This window comes from Mus caroli, chromosome 15 (assembly GCF_900094665.2).
Source record: "Mus caroli chromosome 15, CAROLI_EIJ_v1.1, whole genome shotgun sequence".
Classification (NCBI taxonomy): domain Eukaryota; kingdom Metazoa; phylum Chordata; class Mammalia; order Rodentia; family Muridae; genus Mus; species Mus caroli.
In genome coordinates this window covers 77,475,754-77,482,669 of record NC_034584.1, presented here as the reverse complement: position 1 = coordinate 77,482,669, position 6,916 = coordinate 77,475,754, and positions in this window count along the sequence as shown.

Here is a 6,916-nt window from a genome sequence, read left to right as displayed (position 1 = left end):
GAAAGGCGTGTGCCCCCCGCTGCCTAGCCATGATGCAACTCCTTAAAATGTGTTCAGATTCATTCAGCGTTGCACTTTTAAAAGGGTTAAACAACCATGATGTGTTTCAAAAAGATTAAATATCATGTGTTTCCTGGAGTCACTTTGTTTAGTTCCCTCTGGAGTTGTCAGAGCAGACAGGCATTTATCTTTACAAGGCCCCTGCTGCTGTGCTTCTGGGGACCAGTGTCTGTCACTTTGGTTTGGAGATGAGGCTGGTCCAGTGAAGCAGGTACAGATCCCAAGGGGAGGTTGCTGTGACTCAGGCTTTGTAGGCACTGCTGGCTGGCAGCCTGCAGCAGCTCACAAGGAACTCCCTGGACACCAGGAGCTTGGAAAAGTATGTGGGGACCAGCTGCCACCTACATAAGCCCTGCTCGCAATTGGGGAAGTGTTTGTTTTGTTTTTTAAGTCTTTCGAGACAGGGTTTCTCTATGTAGCCGTGGCTGTCCTGGAACTTGCTGTGTAGACCAGGCTGACCTGCTGGGATTAAAGGTATGCACCACCACCACCCAGCACAAGTGGGATTCTCTGACACTCACACCTGACACCTGTCCCCTGTGTCTAGCTGTGCAGGACAAGAGTAGATGTCACCTTATGTGAATCCTTGTCTCCGTACCCACAAATGCATGCTTTTATCATGTCGCTGCTAGGAAAGGAAAGGTCCTCCTGGTGTGCCTGGTGCCATGTCAGAGGAGAGGCACAGTCATGCAGCGGGATCAGCCAGAATCTGCAAAGGCTGCCGTTGGGGCAGGCAATTTTCCTGTGTGACTTTCCAGTTAGGACACTGTACCGTGTGCCACTTAGGTGCTGTGTGTTGGTGACTGGACACAGACCCGTGCTTATTAGCTGTGATCTGGGTGGTCCCATTGGCTCACAGGACTTTAGTTTCTAACAGTATAAAATTAGAGATTCTGGTGTGGTGACTGTTGGGTCCCAAAGCAACTCAGGACAAATGACTAACTGTGGTTCCTGTTAGCACACCAAAGCACACACACCGGGTGGTCAGGCTCACTTAATACCTGTGGCTCCTCTCAGCTCTTCTCACCCAACCCCTACCCTAAACCTCTCCAACCCAGGGGCTTCACTCCACCCCCACCCCCACTCCCTCCCAGCTTCTCTTTCCTATATAACCCTGTCATTAAGCCGAACACTGTCCTTGTCCTCTTGGTCCGCATCCCCCCCCCCTCGCCCCAACAAACACATGCATCTTTCCTCTTCCTTTCTCAGTTGTCCCCCGTCCCTCGTGGCCCCATTCAGTCTACTGGCCAAGTTCAGTCCACTACTTTCTCTCCTTGCTCTGGACTCTCTCTCCCTCTGGCTGTGCTCACCCCTTCTCATCAAACACATCTTGGAATGGCCATGTCCTCATTTGCGTTCAGTGACACGTGGCTGGAATCCCACGGTTAGGAGGTTAGGGCAGGATAATTGGCATGTGTTCAAAGTCAGCCTGAGCTACACAAGGTCAAGGCCAACCTGAGCTACATGGCTAGACCCTGTCTCAGACTCCTAACTGCAGAATGGGGGTTAGCTGTATTTTCCTCCGAAGGAACAAGGGGCACACACAGGCTATAACTGGTTCATGTCCCTCATTCCTGTGGTTTGACTCCAATGTGCCCTGCTCCTGAGACAGTGAGTTGCATGGCTCATGGCCCCACCTCTGCCCTACCCGTAAATGGGTAGATGACGCCCACTAAGCTTTGGCAGTTCTAGACCTATGTGGTCCTTACAGTCCTGCTTCTCAGGAGGTCTGGGAGACGGGGAGGCCCCGGGTCACGCAGGCTGACCCGTGGAAGGACGGAGGATGCTCCACCATTTTGAATAAGCAGTAGGTGATTTGTTGGTGACTCAGTGGCTAGTGTGTGTGACACTGTGCTGAATGGATTTGTGTAAGAGGCTAACTGTTGATATATTCTCCGGCAGATGTTTCCTCTGCAAACTTCCAGAACACACGCCAGGAGGAAGCCCATGGTGTCAGAACAGGTCATGAGGAACCATTAGCTGGGAAACAGTACTGCTTACTGTCCAGCCCAGGGCTCAAGTGCTCACCCTCTTTGGGACTGTCCCGGATGACAGTCTGTTACTTTCCCCTTATAATGGGTGGGTCCCAAGATCTGGACGAGTGTCTGGCTATTTGCATGACTTCTGACATATGTGAACTATCCCAGGATTAATCTACTGTCTACCTGCTTCCCATCAGCAAGGTGCTTGAGCTGTGGCCCCCAGACCCTGAGATAGCCCCCCTCACTCTGCCTCCCTCCTCTGGTACCTGAGTCTCTGTAACCATTTGTCTTGGGAATACACTGGTCTAACAGGCTTTTTCTACAACATAACTGCCACAGTCCTGTTCTTGGGCCAGTCCTTGGCGCTCTGGTCTAGGCTCCTGCCTGGCTGGTTCCCTGCACGGTGTCAGCAACCTCAGACTCACCCACCTCTTCTGTGCCTGGGCTGTGGGCCATCCTTCCCCCAATAAACCAGCACACTGTCTCTGGATGATACATTTACCTCTGTGTCAGGCCATGGGGTGGGGGTGGGGCATTAAGCTGGTCTTCTGCGGAGCAGGAATGTCCTGCCATAGGGACCCTGGCCCAGCACCTAGGTGTTCCTTGTGGTACTTAACATGAGCTGTGTCAACCAAGTGCCCTGGGACCTCTCAGGATCTGTGAGGTGACAGAGCCCCAGTTTTCCCATTTCTCTCTTGGGAACCTTTTCCTGTGGGAAAAATACTTTTTTGTTTTGTTTTGTTTTTTTTGTATGTGTCTTCCTAGCCTCAACTGTATCTGCAATGCTTTGAAGTTAAAAACAGCATTCGCCCAGGTCACATTCTATTTTATGGAATAAAGTGTTTTCTAACTGCGGTGGTTTGAATATGCTTGGCCAGTGAGATGTGGCACTATTAGGAGGTGTGGCCTTGCTGGAATAGGTGTGGTCTCCTAGGAAGAATTGTCTCACTATGTAGCTGAGCTGAGAGTTCCTAGTGCTCAAGTCCTGCCCTGTGCAGAAGGGTCAGTCTTCTCCTGGATGCCTTCAGGTCGAGATGTGCAACTCTCAACTCCTCCTCCATCACCATGTCTGCCGGGATGCTGCCATGCCTCCTACCATGATGATAATGGACTGAACCTCTGAGCCTGTAAACCAGCCTCACTTAAAGGTTGTCCTTTATAAGAGTTGCCTTGGTCATGGTGTCTCTTCATAGCAATGAAACCCTAACTAACACCTGAACCCTAGATATAAAATAAAACCAATTTAAGATCTTACAAGAAGCCGGGCGTGGTGGCGCACGCCTTTAATCCCAGCACTTGGGAGGCAGAGGCAGGTGGATTTCTGAGTTCGAGGTCAGCCTGGTCTACAGAGTGGTTTTTCGAGACAGGGTTTCTCTGTAAAGCCCTGGCTGTCCTGGAACTCACTTTGTAGACCAGGCTAGACTTGAACTGAGAGTCACCTGCTTCTGCCTCTGTCTCTGCCTTTCCAGTGCTGGAATTAAAGGCATATGCCACCATCCCTAGCTAGCAAACACTTTAAATATCTTTAGCCTGGGCCACAGTCTGGTTCTTCAACACACTCATTTCTTAACAACAACGACAACAACAACAACCCCTCTTGTCCTCAACATGGGGCCTTGGAAGGCCATGCAGAGTCAGGCAGAACCTGAAGCGATGCTGCGGTAGGCCAAGGGATGCTGGAGTTTCCGTTGCCCTGGAAATAAAGACAGGTTTAGAGGGGATGGTGTCCTGTAGACATCAGGTTTTGGGTCCCAAGTCTCCTCCTGAACCATCAAAATATACTCCTGGGTTTTTAGCCCCTGTGTTTATAGTCATCGGTTCCGGCAGAAGGCTAAGAGGGCTCCGGAGACTATGTCCCTGACTTAGTAGCTGCTTAATGACAGTGGGCGTGGCTGTTCTAGTTTGTCCATGTGCCCTCAGGCTTAATCCCCCCTGATTGTGGACACACACACACACACACACCCCTCTGAATTCCAGGTGCTAAGTTTTCTTAATTTTTATCACACTAATGCTGTCCCTTCAATTACCCTGTCCCCAGACTTCTATCTCCGTGCCCCATCTCTCCCCATCCCCCCAGCCCTACCCTTTCCCTTCTGAGCAGCACACCAGAGGCAGGGCAGGCCCCTCCTCCTGGGACACCTGGTGGCAGGCACTCTTGCAGTTTGTCAGCAGAAGCTGGGGGCACTGATCTCTTCAGGGGGACAGAGGGGTCATGGCAGAGATAGCAGGCTCCTTCTTCCCTGAGGGACCACTCTTGCTGTGATCATGAACCTGAGGCTGAAAACCAGCTGTTAGCTGACCCATCTCACCCAGAACTTCAAAGCCCGTTCCCATTGTGGTGAGTCACATTGCTGGGCTGCCTAGCCCGCTGGGTACCTTGTTCCAGGGGTGCCCTACAGAATTTCAACATCTGTCTGACTCTCTCACACACATATACATATCGAGGAACTAAGTTTTTTTGATTTTTTTTCCTACCCTAATCTGTCCCTTCTCTCACCCTGTCCTGTCCTGTTCTATCCTGTCCTGTCCTGTCCTGTCCTGTCCTGTCCTATAGCTGTACCGTTCAAGCTTTGTTCTAGACCTCAGACCCTAGCAGCCTGGAACTGCCACAAACAACGTCAGGTGATGGATTGAGGGGAAAGTCCAAGAGTTCATGGGGCACCATGGGCTACTCCAGACAGAGCGAGCACGGGTGGGAGGCTCCTGGCCTCTGATATTGTTCTCCCTGGGACTTTGGTTACCACATGAAGAACATCCCTCCACTACCCTTTGATTCTTTGTTGTTGATTTTTTTTTAAGCTGTATTTTTATGTGTATGGGTGTTTTACATGCATGTATGTGCACCAGGCTCATGCATTACCTGCATAGTCCAGAAGAGGGCATTGGATTCCCTGGGACCAGAATTATAGCCAGTTGTGAGCCATCATATTGATGCTGGAATCTGGACCTGCCAACTGTACCTGGGTCCTCTGGAAGTGTCTCCAGTGCTCTTAACAGCTGAGCCAAGCCTCCAGCTCCTGATCCAATCATTCTAAAGCAGGTAACTGTGTGGCCATCATCCAATCCTTGGCTTGCCCACTGTTCTAGTCTAGCAGACTTACTAGTCAGGTCGCCAGCCTCTTTCCTGGGCTCCCGCACTGCAGACAAGGTTGCAACAGCCCATCTGAGCCACCTGCCACCGCCACCACCCTGACCTGCTTTCTTGGAACTTTCCAGAGCTACCCAAGCCCACAGTGGGTCCCTCCTTGTACTGAGACACCCTGGTTCCAGTCTGCTGGAGTTCTTACTGATGTCAGCCGTGAACCCACTGCCCAGCAATCTCTTAGGAAGAACAGGAGAAAACAAGAACCTTTAATGGTCCAACCTGGGAATGTGGGGTTTGGACACCACTGGGTTTTAGGAGAGGTTGAATCCCTCCCCAGGTTGGCAGAAGCCTTGCCTGATCTCAGCTTACAGGTAGACAGATTTCTCCAGTCTGCACTTCAGGGACTGGGAGGGGTGCAGGAACATCGAGGAAGCCAGCCCTGGGCACTGTGCCACCCTCCATAGAGAGGCAGGGACCCACAGACGCCAGTGTCAGTGGAAAGGGCTGTGGTACAGTTAATGGCTTTGCAAATGGCACTTCTCAAAGCTTTAAGGGCACTGAGTTAAAAATACAGCCTTCTTGAGAGACACATCAGGTGCATGACCTGGGAGGCCAGATTCATCCTTTACTGGACAGAGGGGACAGGCCCAGAGGATGATGGGGACTTCTGGCAGGTCACAAAGCTCCTGGAGGGCAGAAGCTGCTGTGGAAGTTTACCATGTGACTTTCTGATCGGCTCTAGGCATTAGGATGCTGCCATGTAGGAAAAACAGAGATGGAGGCCAGAGTGTGACGGAAAGGAGACACCTGGTCACAGCAGTGGGACAATAGCCAGGGGCTGAGCCTGGAGACTGGAAAAGCTGATGGCTCTCCAGATATGTGCGAGCCTGGGGTCACAAAGACTCATGGGAAGATTTTAGTGCTAACTGCTCAGTGGCAGGACCAGGCATCCAGGGCCCTGGACCTTTCCCTTACTGTGTGACTGCAAACTAGTTACTAAGCCTCTGTGAGCTTTAGCCTCCTCGTCTGCCAGGAAGTTCAACTGTGCCCTCTTATCTCCCATGGCCGAGGGAAGGAAGGTACTGGGTTAAAAATTATAGAACAGCATTTGTGAACATTGTGGAGAATGTGTGTGTGTGCACACTGTGTGTGTGTGTTTATCTGTGTGTCTGTGTGTGTATCTGTGTGTATGTGTATCTGTGTGTCTGTGTGTGTGTGTGTCCTCAGATGCCCTTCTTCAAAAGTCATCTAACGTGGTTTTGTTGTTCGAATTCACTTTATTTTTGGTGTGTACATGTAGACATGCTCACGCCAAGTGGCTTGTGTGGAGGTTGGAGGACTACCCTTGGGAGGGAGTCCGTTCTCTCCTTTCACTGGTGGGTTCCAGGAATTGAACTCAGCGTGTCAGGCTTGGCCGTGAGTTTTTCCTGCTGAGCAATCTCAGCAGTCCCTGCTTGGTTTTATTTTTTTGAGAGAGGGTCTCTCACTGGGACCTGGAGCTCAATGCTTAGGCTAGACTGGCCAGCACCCCCCTGCCCTGACCCTACCCCTGGATCTGCCTGTCTTCACCTTCCCAGAACTGGGATTATAAGCACATGTCACCATGCCTAGCTTTTATTCATGTATTTTTTTTTTTCATGTGAGTTTAGTGGTTCAAACCCAGGCCGTATGCTTGCTTGGCGAGTACTACACTGATCTCGCTAAGTCCTCAGACCCTGCTATTTTATTTTATTTTTCTGTGCCTTTCAAGACCCTGGTGCGCATCCTCCTAGACTTCCCCGGACATCTT